The 17248-nt window shown below is 41.2% G+C and overlaps 1 long non-coding RNA gene across 1 annotated transcript in view; it reads left to right on the top strand.

Moving 5' to 3' along the window:
• Window positions 1-993: 993 nt before the first annotated feature.
• The window catches only part of LOC135362191 (uncharacterized), a 200651-nt gene continuing 184396 nt past the window's right edge, over window positions 994-17248 (top strand). The window contains exon 1 of the long non-coding RNA XR_010406667.1: window positions 994-1295. This is a non-coding gene — a long non-coding RNA (uncharacterized LOC135362191). The remainder of the gene's footprint in view (window positions 1296-17248) is intronic.

Here is a 17248-nt window from a genome sequence, read left to right as displayed (position 1 = left end):
TCTTGGCTTTATAGAGCTTTTATTCCAGGAGAGGAGGATGGAAAAGCAAATAAAGCATATGATTTGTCAGATGACCAAAAAATGCTAAGTAAAAAATTAGGGCAAGAAGATTGATGGGATTTTGTGTGTGTGTGTGTGTGTGTGTATTGGGGGGACATGGTTGCTCACTGCTCATAGAGCTATATGGGGGGCAAAGGAGCTCTGGGCTTCTTGTGGTGACACAAAACGGATTAAACGTATGCTGAGGTTGGTCTTGATGGTCTCAAGGAAGATAGTGGTGTGGACTGGGAGGGTTGGAGAGTTGGTAGATTGGGCTCTTGCCAGAAGCATGAACAGTTCCCTGCCAAAGGCAGTGTGGAAGAGAATGTGGGGAGGATTTCCCTGATCTTATCTGGAGCTTAGAACGTTGGTGGGCTTCCCTTTTGATTCCCTCAGTTAGGCAGTGGGAACTTTGTAAATGTTGACTTCTTGAGACTCAGCCCCTGATGAGCATTTAAAGAGGGAGAGAGAAGCAGAAAGCAGCTCAGATGTTACCTTCAAGAAGCCTATTCTGTTTCTTAGGAACACAAGAGAGTAGTGGAGAATCTGATATAGTCCATCAGGGTATCAGCCCTCTTCCATGAGCAGCTATCCTAAGGTGTGATACCAAGAAGTACTGGTAAGAAAAGATTTAGTAAACATGGCAGAGTGGAGGGGGCACTGGCTGGGAGAGTCTGTGTTCTCTAGGCTGCCCGACTCCTGGCATGCTGCACTACTCCAAGGCTGTTTCTTCTTCTCTATAATGAGGAGGCTGGCCTCTGCCATTCATTTCTGATACAAAATTCCATGACTGTAAGAAGAAGTTGGAATTTTATCTCTGCTGTTGGAGTTTTGAATAGAAAATAGAGGGCTTTAGAGCATAGATAAGAGTTTTTATTTATTTTTTCTTTTCAGTTGATTTTGGAGGAAAGGGACTCAGGAAAGGAAGAGTTGGCTTTTGTTGTTGGCTTAGAGAAGTAGATTACATTTCTTGGATCTTAGCCAAACATAACAAAGTGGATCCTTCCAAAGAGTGAGAAGAATTTGTTTGGCAGAAGAATTGCTGCCTTGATCAAGAAAGCTTTTCCACTCAGTTTTCTGGAAGAGGGAGAAAAAAATCCTGGTAAACCGACTTAAATGCCCCCATTGGGAAGATGCTTCATCCCTCTAGGCTGAATTAGTTGCTCCATCCTCTGTTTTCACTGAAAGGTGGAGAGCAAGTTGGAGCCAAGGGATAGAAGAAAGGCAGAGGACCCCATGCAGGAGCAGCAAAGCATGTAAGATGAACATTTACTAAATGTGTGATGAATGAATGAATAAATGAAAGAATGAAAGGAAGTTAGGACCAACCAAAAGGTAAGGGGAAATGGAGAGATCTGAAAACTTGACTAAAGGTAGCTTATGAGCATTTGGAGAAAGAGTCATCACCAGGACCCAACACGGCTTCATCAAGGACTGGTCTTGCCAGTAATCTCACTGGTAGAGTCTTCAGACTTGTAGGTTGGAGGAAGCCTGTGAACATAATCTATCTTAATTTTAGAAAAGCAATTAAAGTCCTCCTTGATTTTTTTTGGGGGGGGGGAGTTGAGATGGTGAAATGCAGACTTAATCATATGATTAAGTTAATTTCAGCTGGTAGAAATAACTTTGTTCAAATAGTGTTGATTATGTCATTTTTCTTCCTAGAATGAGGCATCTAGTGGAGTGCCATAGAGTTAAGGTCTTAGGCCTGACTGTTCAACTTTTTGTTTATGATTTCTTTTGCAATAACTATAAATTCACAAGAAGTTATAAAAAATGTATAGAACCATGTATGCTTTTCTCTGTTTCTTCCTTTGATAACATTTTGTATAACTATAGCGTGATATCAAAACCGGAAAAGTGGTGTTGGTACAATCCACAGAGTTTATTCAGATTTCACCCAGTGTTACATGAATGTCTTTGTGCGTATGTGTAACTCTGTGCAACTTTAGTACATGTATAAATTCATGTAACCCCACCACAATCAAGATCTAGAACTGTCACCATGAAGCTCTGTCTTACTATCTCTTTACAGCCACATCGACATCCCATCCCTAACCCTTATCTGACAACCACTTATCTGTTCTTCACCTCTATAATTCCATTATTTCAAGAATGTTGTATAAACGGAATCATACAATATGTAATGTTTGAGGTTGGCTTTTTTCGATGAGTATAATTTCCTTGAGATCCAACCAAGTTGTATGTATCAGTAGTTTATTGCTTTTTATTGCTGAGTAGTGGTTCATTGTATGGACATACCACAGTTTAACCATTCACCTGCTAAAGGATATTTGGGTTCTTTCCAGTTTGGGGCTATTATTAATGAAGCTTTTTGGACATATTTATACAGGTTTTTGAGCATAAGTTTTAATTTCTGTGGGATAAATGCCCGAGAGTGCAACTGCTGGGTTATATGATAATTATATATTTAATTTTATGATTCAGCAAATTACTATCCAAAGTAGCTGTACCATTGTACATTCCCATCAGCAGTGCATGTGTGATCCAGTTTCTCTGCATCCTGGCCAGCATTTGGTGTTATCACTATTTTAAATTTTAGCCATTCTGGTATGTGTATAGTAATACCTCATTGAGGTTTTAATTTGCATTTCCCTAATGGGTAAAATGGTTAACATCTTTTCACGTGTATATTTGCTCTCTGTATATACTCCTCTGTGAAACCTTTGTTTATGTCTTTGTGCATTTTCTAATTGGATGGAATTGGATTATTTGTTTCCTACTGTTGAGTTTTGAGACTTCTTTATATATTCTAGATACAAGTCCTCTATCACATATGTGATTTGCAAATATTTTCTCCCAGTGTAGAATTGATCTTTGTATGCTCTCAACAGTGTCTTTTGCAGAAGTTTTACATTTAATGAGGTCCAATTTATCAAGTTTTCCTTTAATGGATCATGATTTTGGTGTAAAATCTAAAATTTCTTCACCTAATCCTGAAGATGTTCTCCCCTCTATTTTCTAAAAGTTTTATCATTTTGTTTATGTTTTACATTTCGGCCCATAAGCCAACTTTTAAGGTCAAAGAGGTTGAAGATAAGATAGGTGTGCAGGTGATGCAAGCCCATGGAATACAGGATAAACTAGGAAGATAACAGGGGCACCTGGGTGGCTCAGTTGGGTAAACACCTGACTCTTGATTTTGGCTCAGATCATGATCTCAGGGTCTTGAGATTGGGCTCTGCACTGGGCATGGAGCCTGCTTAAGATTCTCGCTCTCCCTCTTCCTTTGCCCCCCCCCCCCTCTCCTTCCCTCTCTAAAAAAAATAAAAAATTATAAGCATGCAATATCAGAGTTTAGTGTGATGGTTGAGAATGTGGGTACTGGAGCCAGACAGCTTGCTTACTAATGCCTGCCCTGCTTGGGAGTCCTAGGGAACTCATAATCTCTGTGTCTTAGTTTTTGTATCTGCAAAATGGGATTAATGAGAGTACTTGCCTTAGAGGGTTGTTTTGAGAACTTAATGAGATGATATAAACCCTAGAGCACTTAGAGCTGCCCTTGAAGAAATGCTGCCTATTATTATATAAAATCTGGGCAGTTACAGGGGAGAGGAGACCTGACAAAGGAGGGACTGCATGTGAAAAAAATCCTGGTATATGCAAAGCATTGGAGAAGTAACTTAACTTACTTGAAAAATTTTTTTAAAGATTTTATTTATTTGACAGAGAGAGAGAGAGAGCACCCGCAAGCAGGGGAGGGGTAGAGGGCAGAGGGAGAAGCACAGTCCCTGCTGAGCAGAGAGCCCAACGCAGGGCTCAATCCCAGGACCCTGGGATCATGACCTGAGTGGAAGGCAAATGCTTAACCAACTGAGCCAGCCACCCAGGTGCCCCCTTACTTGCAATTTTTAACTTAAATCTTTGCACAATTTTTGTCCAATTATATATGCTTATAAACATGTCTTCATCCAGAAATAGCAAGGTTTACATAGGTTCAAAATAACAAGGGATTTAAATCCATCCAGTGAAAACAAGAGTCCATTGTTTAGGACTGTATAGATACTCAAATGCAGTTTTCATATTCTTGTTGACATTTTACAAAGCAAAGGCATTATTTTAGATTATCAGCTACTAGAAAATGGTCATGATTTCTGTGCAGGTATCATAACCCAGCAGTAGGGAAAAAGGGCATTGCCAGAGTTGATATTTATAACTTGATGTGGGGTCAGGTAGGTTCTCAGCTTCTCATAGTGGGGACTTCCGGGCCCCCAGCCCTTGGTACCACTAACAGAATGTTATTGGAGCATGGATTGTTCTCATGGTCTCTATCTTTGCTGAAAATGAGGAAAAGAGGAAGATGGAGATATAGGAGGGTTGACTAGGTGGAGAAAGAAGTTCCTAGAAGTGAGAGGAAGAAGCTATTACTAATACTAGACATTAAAAGAGAGAGGGAGGACAGAGGAAGTAAAGAGTGCCTCAGATTACTAGAAAGAGGTGGGCCTCCCTTGCACTGGAGTCTGTCTGGTCATTATTTTTCCAAGAAGCAGCTGAGGGACAATGGTCAGTTCATCCACTCCCTCCGTGCCTGGGTTTCCTTTTCTGCCTCATAATGAAAAGAGTGTCTGGCCTTCATACTCCATGGGCTGTTCTAAATTTACATGGAAGTTCTTTATGCAAAACATAAATATATGACATTGTGTTGCTTCACTGTGGACCAAATATACATATATCTTTGTTCATTCTTTTTACAGAATATACCTTAAGAATTAGCACAATCTCCCTCTCCCTCTCCTCCCTTGGTCTTAGTTTTTTGGTTCCCCCTCTCCACCTTATTAGCGGTGTCTCAGCAGTACATCATGGCTGGCTTTATCAGAGGCACTCCTTTGTCTTAGTGACTGCTAGACCACGTTTCTAGGTAGATCATTAAGCTTACTCTCCTCTCCTAAATCTGGAATGTAGGAGACTGACCTGGCTTATTCACCCTATGCCTGGCTACTTCTCAGATGTCTTTATGCCTGAAAAAACGTGGGCCCTAAGTCTACCCAAGGAACCAAGCTTGAATTTGACTTAAAGAATAAACAGATATTATGAAATACAACTGTACATTCACTTTACTCACAGTTCCACTGAAAATTATGCGTGCACAAGTGTGGCGTAGTTTGAAGAGAGGACTGTTTTTTTTTAAGTACCGTAAATTTGTCTATTTTTTTTTTTTTTTTTTTGCAGAAAACAGAGTATTTTTTAGGGTTTGTTCTTATGGGCATCATGATCATCATTGCCTTCAATTTTTAACTATGTGGTTAATCAATAAAAATATTTTTAGATACATTCACACATTTAGACCAAAAATTGAAAGTTAAAGAATTAGTCCTTTGGGGGGATATTTTGGGGGAAAAAAATTCAGTGACCACAAAGTAAGTATGAAAACATGAGGAGAGAATTTCTTCTAGTGGGCCATATAAAGACCTTAAAATAATCTCAAGCTTTCTTAATTTGAATGCTTATTTGCTATTCATATTTGAGTTCCCCATTGCAACCTCATTCAGATTAAGAAATAGAGTAAGTAATATGTGTATCTTTTCCCCCCCATGATTTGAGGAAGCACTAGGAAGACTGTCTTGATGAAAATATGTCAAAAGTCTGCCACAAAATCCTGAAAATCCACCATTAGAGAACTATTCTTGTGGGAGTACCAGCTCTCCAGGAGGGAGACATATTAAGCTGCTGTCAGTCAAGAACAAATATACAAGCCACATAGGAGCATCACAAAACACAGGCTCTGGAGTCAGATGGAGCTAGACTGAATTTGGCTTTGGCACTTACTAGCTCTGAGATTCTGGGCAAACTGCTTACCTTCTCTGAGTCCCAATTTCTTCATCTGTAAAATGGGGTTAATAATGGCTATCGCATGAGAGACTCAATTTAAATGAGCTGATATAATTGAAGAACTCAATGCAATACTTAGTTTAAAGTAGGCTCTTGGGGGGCACCTGGGTGGGTCAGTAGGTTAAGCATCTGACTCTTGATTTTGGCTCAGGTCATGATCTCAGGGTTGTGAGATCCCTGTGTTAGGTTCTGCACTAAGCATGGAGCCTGCTTAAGATTCTCTCTCTCCCTCTCCCTCTGCCTCTCCCCCTGCCACCTGCCCTCTCTCTCTCTTTAGAATAACTAACTAAATAAAGTAGGCTCTTGGTACGTTGCAATGATAATTAGCAATAGCAGTAATATTTAATTCAGACTGGGTTTGTTTAGCTTTGGAGGTACATGAAGACATTAAAGAGGTAGACAGATTCAGATAATTTTAAGAAAGACAATTTCCAGATTCTACACTTCTTTTTTTTTTTTTTTAAGTTCTTTCTTCCCCTTTTATGTCCACATTTATTTAGCAATTCAACCTTCTCCAACATTGAAATACAATCTTGCCATGTGGTAAATGTCCTTATACATTGAGACCTAATTCCTGACACATTTAACAAATAAAAACTGAGGATCTAGATATGAAAGAATATAACATGTAATGTTCCTATAATGTTCTGGCCCACAGCAGATCCTCAGTTTTTATTTGTTAAATGTGTCAGATTCTACATTTCTATTCATCTGCTTGCAAATACACCTTCATCAGGCTGCTTCTCCTTTTCCATCTTTCCTTTTATAATTTTCCCTTTTCTGCCTTTCAAGAGAGAGACAAATTTCTCATCCAACCCAAATCATACTACAGTACATTGCCATGGATATAGAAAGCTCTGGGGTACCAGGCAAAAGCAACTTAGTCTGTAGGTTTTTGAGAGCCTCCTTTAATCAAAACGGCACCAGGAACCAAACATAATAGGGCATCATGTCTTCCCTGTCTTATGCTTATTTCTGTTAAAGGCAAAGCATAATTGTTAAAAACTGAATGTTTAGGGGTGCCTGGGTGGCTCAGAATGTTAAGCCTCTGCCTTTGGCTCAGGTCATGATCTCAGGGTCCTGGGATCGAGCCCCACATTGAGCTCTCTGTTCAGTGAGGAGCCTGCTTCTCCCTCTCCCTCTGCCCCTCCCCCTGCTCATGTTCTCTCTCTCTCTCTCTCTGTGTGTCTCAAATGAATAAATAAAATCTTTAAAAGAAAAAAAGAACTGAATGTTTGTTTCTCTCCCAATTCATTCATTGAATGAATTCATTCAATGAATGTCATTCATTGACATCTTAACACCCAAAGTGATTGTATTAGGAGGCAGGGACTTTGGGAGATCATTAGGTCATGAGGGTGAAGCCCTCATGAATGGGATAAATACCATTGTGAGAAGAGATACAGGATCCTGCTCCCTCTCTGCTGTCTGCCACGTGGGGATACAATGAAAAGTGGGGCATCTGCAAACCGGGAAGCAGGTGCTCATCAGACACCAGATCTTCCAGCACCTTGATCTTGGACTTCCTGACCTTCAGGACTGTGAGAAATTAATGTTTCTTGTTTAAGCCACACAGTCTATGATAATTTGTTATGGCATCCTGAACTAAGACAATACTGTAAACAGGTGTGCTGACACAGATTTAGATGTTTGGCTTCCAAGTATATTATGGATTAGGTGGGGGGTGCAGTGGGTTGGATGATGATGACTTTTTTGAGTGTGTGTCTTCACTACTGACAAAGCAGGTATTGCTCTTGAGGAAAGAATCCCTTGAGAATGGAGTAAAAAGAACATTTCCTGGAAATATTGATGATGGCAGCGCATTATTCGCCCAGGTGACAAACTCATGATAGGTTTCCGTACTTCAGCTAGCTAGCTATCTTGAAATGTTCGAGATTTTTAGAAGCATCCCGGGAAATGCCAGTCTGCTATGAACCCTACTCTCTCTGCAATTTTTTTTTATTCTTATGTTAATCCCCATACATCATTAGTTTTAGATGAAGTGTTCCATGATTCATTGTTTGTGCACAACACCCAGTGCTCCATGCAGAATGTGCCCTCCTCAATACCCACCACCAGGCTAACCCATCCTCCCCCCCCCCAGAACCCTGTTTGTTTTTCAGAGTCCATCGTCTCTCATGGTTCATCTACCCCTCCGACTTCCCCCGCTTCATTCTTCCCCTCCCGCTACCTTCTTCTTCTTCTTTTTTTTTTTCTCTTAACATATATCGCATTATTTGTTTCAGAGGTACAGATCTGAGATTCAACAGTCTTGCACAATTCACAGTGCTTACCAGAGCACATACCCTCCCCAGTGTCTCTCACCCAGTCACCCCATCCCTTCCACCCCACCCCCCACTCCAGCAACCCTCAGTTTGTTTCCTACAATTAAGAATTCCTCATATCAGTGAGATCATATGATACATGTCTTTCTCTGTTTGACTTATTTCACTCAATATAATACCCTCCAGTTCCATCCACGTCATTGCAAATGGCAAGATCTCATTTCTTTTGATGGCTGCATAATATTCCATTGTATATATATACCACTTCTTTATCCATTCATCTGTCGATGGACATCTTGGTTCTTTCCACAGTTTGGCTATTGTGGACATTGCTGCTATAAACATTGGGGTGCACGTACCCCTTCGGATTCCTACTTTTGTATCTTTGGGGTAAATACCCAGTAGTGCAATGGCTGGATATATGGTAGCTCTATTTTCAACTTTTTGAGGAACCTCCATACAGTTTTCCAGAGTGGCTGCACCAGCTTGCATTCCCACCAACAGTGTAGGAGGCTTCCCCTTTCTCCGCATCCCCGCCAACATCTGTCGTTTCCTGACGTGTTAATTTTAGCCATTCTGACTGGTGTGAGGTGGTATTTCATTGAGGTTTTGATTTGGATTTCCCTGATGCCGAGTGATATTGAGCCCTTTTTCATGTGTCTGTTGGCCATTTGGATGTCTTCTTTGGAAAAATGTCTGTTCATGTCTTCTGCCCATTTCTTGATTGGATTCTTTGTTCTTTGGGTGTTGAGTTTGATGAGTTCTTTATAGATTTTGGATACTAGCCCTTTATCTGATATGTCATTTGCAAATATCTTCTCCCATTCTGTCGGTTGTCTTTTGGTTTTGTTGACTGTTTCCTTTGCTTTGCAAAAGCTTTTTATCTTGATGAAGTCCCAATAGTTCATTTTTGCCCCTGCTTCCCTTGCCTTTGGCGATGTTTCTAGGAAGAAGTTGCTTCGGCTGAGGTCAAAGAGGTTGCTGCCTGTGTTCTCCTTTAGGATTTTGATGGACTCCTGTCTCACATTGAGGTCTTTCAACCATTTGGAGTCTATTTTTGTGTGTGGTGTAAGGAAATGGTCCAGTTTCATTCTTCTGCATGTGGCTATCCAATTTTCCCAACACCATTTGTTGAAGAGACTGTCTTTGTTCCATTGGACATTCTTTCCTGCTTTGTCGAAGATCAGTTGACCATAGAGTTGAGGGTCCATTTCTGGGCTCTCTATTCTGTTCCATTGATCTATGTGTCTGTTTTTGTGCCAGGACCATGCTGTCTTGATGATGACAGCTTTGTAATAGAGCTGGAAGTCCGGAATTGTGATGCTGCCAGCTTTGCTTTTCTTTTTCAACATTCCTCTGGCTATGCGGGGTCTTTTCTGGTTCCATACAAATTTTAAGATTATTTGTTCCATTTCTTTGAAAAAAGTGGATGGTATTTTGATGGGGATTGCATTGAATGTGTAGATTGCTCTAGGTAGCATTGACATCTTCACAATATTTGTTCTTCCAATCCATGAGCATGGAACGTTTTTCCATTTCTTTGTGTCTTCCTCAATTTCTTTCATGAGTATTTTATAGTTTTCTGAGTAAAGATCCTTTGTCTCTTTGGTTAGATTTATTCCTTAGGTATCTTATGGTTTTGGGTGCAATTGTAAATGGAATCGACTCCTTAATTTCTCTTTCTTCTGTCTTGTTGTTGGTGTATAGGAATGCCACTGACTTCTGTGCATTGATTTTATATCCTACCACTTTACTGAATTCCTGTATGAGTTCTAGCAGTTTTGGGGTGGAGTCTTTGGGGTTTTCCACATAAAGTATCATATCATCTGCAAAGAGTGAGAGTTTGACTTCTTCTTTGCCAATTTGGATGCCAATTTGGGGAGGGGCCTGTTGCCGTGGTTCCCAAATGTCTCTGCCAGAGGCGGAAGTGCCCTGCCCTTGCCCCCTCCCGGCTAAGTGATCTGCTCGGGTTTGCTCTCCGGGGCTTTTGTTCCCTGCGAGCTTTCCGTGCAGCTTTGGAGGCAGAGAGTGAAAATGGCGGCCTCCCAATCTCCGCCCTGGAGGAGCCCAGAACTCGGGGCCTCGCTCCTCAGTGAGCCCCCAGAGAAAAGCCATCAGTCACTCCCACCTCCCGGTCTCCGGCCGCACTCCGTGCTCACCCGGCCTGTGACCGCGCGTTTCTCTCTCTGGCACCCGACCCCGGGTGGAGTCTCCAAACCCAGCAGATCCCTGCGGTGCACTCCCGCGCGGCTCCTCCCGGGGGAGGAAGGTGAGTCTCCCCGGATCTGCCGCTTGTCGGGTCCCTGCTGGAGGCGCAGGGGCCTGACTGGGCCGCGGATCCCGGTTTATGGCCACCCCGAGCTGAGAGCCCGCGCCTGGGCTCCGCCTCTGCAGCCGGCTTCCCTGCTCCGTTACCTGGGAGCTCTGCCGCACTCAGGCACCCCCGGTCTTTCTGTGACCCCGAGGGTCCTGAGACCACACTGTCCCGAGGGTTCCACCCCCCGCTTAGCCACCAGAGTGACGTCCCTCAGCGGAGCAGACTTTTAAAAGTTCCGATTTTGTGCTCCGCGGTTCTATCACTTGCCAGAAGCGGCCGACGGAGGCCCCTCCCCCGCCGTCTGTCCTCCCGAATATCGCCTCGGATTCACTTCTCCGCACGTCCTACCTTCCAGAAAGTGGTCGCTTTTCTGTTCAGAGAGTTGTTGCTATTCCTTTCTTCGGTCTCCTGTTGGGTTTGTAGGTGTTCAGAATGGTTTGATCCCTATCCAGCTGAATTCCTGAGAGGAGACAAAATCCAGGTCTCCTACTCCTCCGCCATCTTGCTCCGCCCCTCTCTCTGCAATTTTACCATCTCAGTAATGAGGATGAGTTTGGTGAATACTCTCATTTATCTGCATTTTAGTCTCATCTCAGTGGTATAATTTGCATGATTTCAAGATGAAAAGACCCACAATTTCTTCCAACATATCAATGTTGTATTTTCTAATGAGAAACATATATTGGAGGTAAGTTAATATTTTGTATTTTCTTGAATATTCAAATTGATAGTAGAAACATTTGCATTGATTTTTGCTAAAAGTTAGCAAAATATGAAATCCATAATCATTTTTATGAAGGTACCAGTCTCCTGCTCACTGTCACTCACCAATGAGTTTTCTGCTTATATATTGAATCCTACCATGTGCTTATCAGGAGTATTAGCTCTGACTGCCATAAAAATATACCACACACAGGATGGCTTAACCAACAGAAATTGGTTTTCTCACAGTTCTGAAAGCAAAGGTCAAGATCAGGGTACAGGCATGGTTCTAACGAGGGTTCTTTCTGGCTTGCAGGCAGGCCACCTTCTCTCAGTGTCCTCCCATGGTGGAGAGACCAAACTCTGGTGTCTTTTCCTTTTCTTATAAAGGCATCTATCGGATTAGAGCTCCACCCTTATGACCTCAATTAACCTTTATCACCTCCTCACAGGCCCTGTCTCTGAATACATTGGGGGTTAGGGCTTTGATATAGCAATCCTGGGGCGGGGAGTGGGGGGGAAACGACAATTCAGTCCATAACATTGGGTTTAACTTAACAGGAATGTGTTGCAAATTATACTCTAAATGATGTGCTCAACAATCCTTAATGTACTTCTGTAGCTTCTACTTATTAGTGACTGGGTTTTTTCTCTTCCTATCAATTTACATAAAACATTTAAACTATACTCTTAAAAGCAGAACACCTATTTAGGTTCAAAAACAAGTCACAATTCTTCCCAGGTGCAAATCTAGTATAGAATGACCTAAGCTTAAGGAAACTGATTTTATTCAATTAGTATTAATTTCTCCCTTTTAGATGTTGACATACTGATTCCAATTCTGTGAAAGTATAATTACAGAAACATAATTGACTTCAACCAACTTTGGGCAGAAATCACTAATATAGAGATAAATATCCTCTGTTGTCTGTCTTTCTGTCATATCTTTAGTATATATTTTGAGATGTCCTTAAAAAATGAAATGTGACATTAGACATTAGTATGTAAGTCTTTGTTCATAGTCAAGGAGAAAAGTCCTAAGATGCACAATTTATAATTTTGTTTTTAACCCCAGTTTTATCTATGTTAGCTCCATAAGCAAGACGCCGCTAAGTAAAAGATGAAGAGTATAATCAATAGTCACATGATAAGTTTGGGTTAAAATTTTTTTGGTCATACTTCCTAGACACTGAGAAAATGCAGAACTCTAGAAACTTGGTAACAGTGGTTTTGTTTGGTTTTGTTTTTTAATTAGGTGGTTTCCAATTCTCTGTTTTCAAGAAAATTAAAGGAGGACCTAACCAAGTTGTCAACAGATAGATAATGAAAAAATTTTTTGATAATAGATCACTATGCATTTTTTGACTTGTAATTAAGAAGGCATTCAAATAAAAGAGTGGTATTTCCACGAAAAAATTCCCAACATTCTCATTACTTATTTAATCAACAAGTTTTCTCAGGGTTTATGTATATAAAATTGAAAAATAGGAAGAGAATTCCTGCTGAATCCTGTCTCATTCTAACAGTAACAGCCAAAGGTATATGAACTTATTAAAAAAGATTCACTGATTCATTTAAACTAATTTTCCACTAAAACTTTACTTGATATGTGCAATAATTATTTCTCAAAATATGTTATGTATTTATGTTACTTTGGCCAATTGTGTACTAAAAATCATTGTGCAGATAACCCAGAAAACTTCAAAAATACTTAGAACCTTATGGTCATACAAAATTACAATGTTTAAATTTCAACCCAAGACAATTATATTTGTTATTATAGTGAAGTTAATAGGGTGATCAGATAAAATCTTTCAAATATAAAAATATATTACATTAATGAGATCCTTTTTTGGGAAATATGAGATCAATGAGAAAAAGGAATGACATGCATTTTCCAATTGTCAAAAAAGAACTTGTCTGTGAATTTTTTAAATGAGTGAGAATGGGTATCAAATTACTTTGGCATTTAGAGTCCATTGGATAGAAACTCTGATACAGGTTTTATATAAAAATAGATATTTATAGTGCATCTGGGTGGGCTCAGTCGAATGTCCAGTTCTTGATCTCAGCTCAGGTCTCTATCTTAGGGTCGAGAGTTTAAGCCCCATGTTGGGCTCCACACTGGGTATGGAGCCTACTTAAGAAAATAAAAATGAAAATAAATAAAATAAAATAAAAATCAATATTTACAACATGCTAGAAAGTACATATTTTGAAGCTATCCAAGTTTACATTGAAAAATTTTAGGTGTCTACTTGAAAATGTGCAAGGGGATACAAAGCTTTTCAAAATTCTTTTAGGAGGTATGAGAGAAAAAAGTTTGAAGACCACTGATTTGATGTGTCAAATCTTTACAATTTTAACAATCAGTGATTATGGGCTTCCTGGGGGAGAAGTGGACAGAAAAATTTAGAGCCTAGAGAAAGGCAGACCTGGGTGTGCTGTTGTTATGAGCTCTGGTGACAGAAAAGGAGAGCTGGTGAAATAATTAAGACAAAAAATAACAAAATTGTACACAGTTCCCAAAGTTCTGAATTTTTGGCTGGCGTCTTTGAGACATGGCTTCATCCATTATTGATGAGCTTTTGCAAAGCAGATTTATGTTAAAATTGGTTCTCTTTTCTGATAGATTTAATTAGGTTGGAGAGCAAGATTTCATGATCATACCCGTGATTCCTACGTGCCTGGAACTGTGCTAGTTGCTGGAGACACAAAGATGAATGTGACAAGATCTCTCAAGGAGTGTATGACATAGAAGAAAACCATAAGTTAATATCGTCTTAAGTTGGAAGTCACTGAATATGTGCTCTGAGTACTTTTCATTTATATCCCATGTTTCTCTGCACAAAATATTTGAAGTACATGTCATTTGAATTATTTTTAAAGAAGGTGGTGATGGATTTGTCATCATTATAACAGCTCCTTATACATGTGTAGTGTTTTATAGTTTACAAGGTGATTTCACATAAAATAGCTTATTTGGTCTTAACAACAATCCTTTGTGGCAGACAAGACCTGTGTTGTTACTCTCACTTTAGAGATGAGAACACTATGGCCTAGAAGGATTAGGTTTGACCACATCATATGGTTACTAAGTGGCAGAACAGGATGGAACTCAGGAAGACCTACTTTGCCCATAAGACCGTGTTGTAGCCTGAGTCACCGAGTTTCTTCTCCTGCACCGTGGGAAAGACAGTCCCCTTTGGGCCTCTTTGTTCTGACACATCATGCTATTATACCAAAGTTTGCAAGGCCCTGACCACTCTTTTACCTGGGCTATTTCTCAAGGTTGTTTATGGAGCTGGTAACCTGGAGAAGATCAGGTAACAAGCACCCTGAGCTGTAAATCTACCTTACTGTTTGCTATAAAAGTATGGATTCCTCAAAGTCAGTTATGACAGAAACCCACTGCATACCTATCATCTATCTGGGCCCATCATGTTTCCCTGTGGGTTCTGAGGGCAATCATAACCAAGGCAAGTATACTGATAAATATAAGCTCAAATACATACTGGCAAATATAAACTCATGCTTCTTACTGTGCTGGGAGTAATCAGGTCCTTTGTCTTGGGCCTACAAACCTTGTGCCTTCTGCCAGCATCCACGAAATAGTAGCAGAGTAACTGATTAGCTTGTATGCAGAATAAAATCCAATCTTAGACCTGACATGACAATGACAGGTACTTGCAAGATGTCTGAGGATGATGTGTAAGGATGTGTAAGGTATGATGGGACTCATATAGGGCTTCAGATGGGGTGTACCCCCAGAATCTGAATTCAGGAATCTGAGAGTCAGGGAAGAGGCCTCACAAAAGGAGGCTGGCAAAAATTGACACACACAGAACAGACAAGGTCCAACAGATTTGTTGCTTCTGTGGCAGGTTTGGTATTTTACTTATGTTATGTTGTCAGACTATGTAACCCCAATGTACAAAAATGTAACCTTATTTCTCTGTCATGAGACTTTACTTTCTGGTTCTAATCTCTGCCAATGGTTGATAATGGAAATTGACTAAGGTGACAATTGCTTCAAGTTTGAACTCAGATTCTTTTCTTCCTTGCTCCTCTTCATTTCTCCCCGGCTACAGCATGGGGGTGGGTGGAATGAGGGAAATTCAGGCTAAGGGACTTTCTGTCCCTGCTAGCCTCTTCTGAGGTGTGACTCATCCCCTTCGGTCTTGGGCATCTTGTCTCCTCTTGCTGCGACATCGCTGGTATCATAATGGCCTTTGGTTGTTACATTCATATACTCTGTGTTCTTCTCTGTCAGGGACCCTTTCTGGACCCCTTTCCCAGCATGTAGTACCTCTTAGTTCCATTTCTTGTGCCCTGCTGGGGGTATGTGAGGCTCTATGAGGCCCATCTGCTTGGCTATTTGCCTCCACCTTTGCTCAATCTATCATTCATGTGCAATGTTGTTTACTTAGGGTTTCTCTGGAAGCTTGCATCTCACTAGGATGCCAGGCTCTGGCCCTTCTCCTTTAGAACCCTCCATGAACGTATCTGGGGTTTCTATCTGAATGTCTAACTTGCTAATCCCTGTGTCCCCTTTGGAACTTGCGTGTTGGGGATGGAGAGCTGGCTACCCTCTCAGGGTCTTACCAGTGTCTGAATTGCAGTTATATCCTCTGTGTTATCTATTTTTCCCCATTTATTAAACTTCTATCTACTCTTAATCTACATTTACATTCTTCTCCCATCAGTGGTTCATGGTATAAGGTTCTCTGAATCCTTGGTATTTGGATCTTGATATTTAAAGTTAAGCCTCTGGTATTTAAAAGGGGGGAAAAAAGAAGAAACCTTCTATTCTTTCATGGTTTGTGTTCTGCCTGGATGATCCTACCCTGAGGGTGGTATGTGCAGAAAGTACCCACTGGCTGCTGAATAATAGGTGAAAGGAAAGGGTAACAGGAATTTAAAAGTGTATAGTTTAATAATAATAAAAATTGCCACACTACCATTGGGAAACCATGCCTGTTTCCAGGATCTTCATCAAGAGACCGTGGTGTTCCCAGGAAGTTGGCTAAATGCAACCGGTATAGAGAAGCTGCAACCTACTCAAATTACACTGCAATTTGCCAGGAATTAAGTAATGGTTTCCTGGAATTGGAGAGTACGATGTACACAGTGTTTATCTAACACCGTGCTGAAGCGTCTGGCCTCAGCTTCTGGAGGGCCAACAGGGTTATTGAGATTGCAATGTCTCTAGAATGGAGAGCAGTTTATCCAGTTCATTCAGGGGCCAGCTTTTGGGGCATAAAGTTGATGGACTCAGTATGAAAAGCAGGTTCCTTTGCTCCAACTCCTAGCTGTTATTTATTTATTTGAGAGAGAGAGAGAGAGAGAGAGCAAGCAGGGGGAAGAGCAGAGGGAGAGGGACAAGCAGATTCTGTGCTCAGTGTAGAGCCTGATGCAGGGCTCGATCTCATGACTCTGAGATCATGACCCGAGCCGAAACCAAGAGTCAGACACTTAACTGACTGAGCCACCCAAATGCCTCAACAATTTATATTTTAATAGGCTTCTTCTGGACCACATTTTGAGAAGATTAGACTCATTGAAGTGACTAAGATAAAAATTAAACCATTAGTGACAGTACCATCCTTAGATACAGGCCAGAGGAGCTAGTTTGGGCTCTGTGGTTTAGGGGACCTGCTCTGGCCATGTCCCTCCCCATGCGATGGGGAGTCTGTGGGCTCAAGGGGATATACCCGCCCGCAGCCTAGGACTGAACGTCTAGACCATGTTCAGGGTACTGGGCCCCTGGAATGTTCTGCCACAAGGCGTACCTTGCTGTAGACAGCCTTAGGCCTCGGTGGAGGCTGGGGGCAGCTGTTTGTGGGGATGTGGATGAAGCACACCATGTGAACTGGGCCAGAGGAAGCCTCAAGTGGAGGCCAAGCTGTGGGCAGAGCTGGAGTGTGGGCTGTGGGCTGGGCTCCCACGGTACCCCTGCATTCTTACACCTGGTGTTCCAGGTGCTTTGGAAGGCGTATTTGAGGTAAGAGAACAGAACATGTTTCATTCAGCAGCTCTTTAGCTTTGATTTATA

This window comes from Mirounga angustirostris, unplaced genomic scaffold, assembly GCF_029215605.1.
Source record: "Mirounga angustirostris isolate CCGP_5_RB_7025 unplaced genomic scaffold, mMirAng1.0.hap1 SCAF_12, whole genome shotgun sequence".
NCBI lineage: Eukaryota > Metazoa > Chordata > Mammalia > Carnivora > Phocidae > Mirounga > Mirounga angustirostris.
This window is presented reverse-complemented; position numbering and strand designations above follow the sequence as displayed.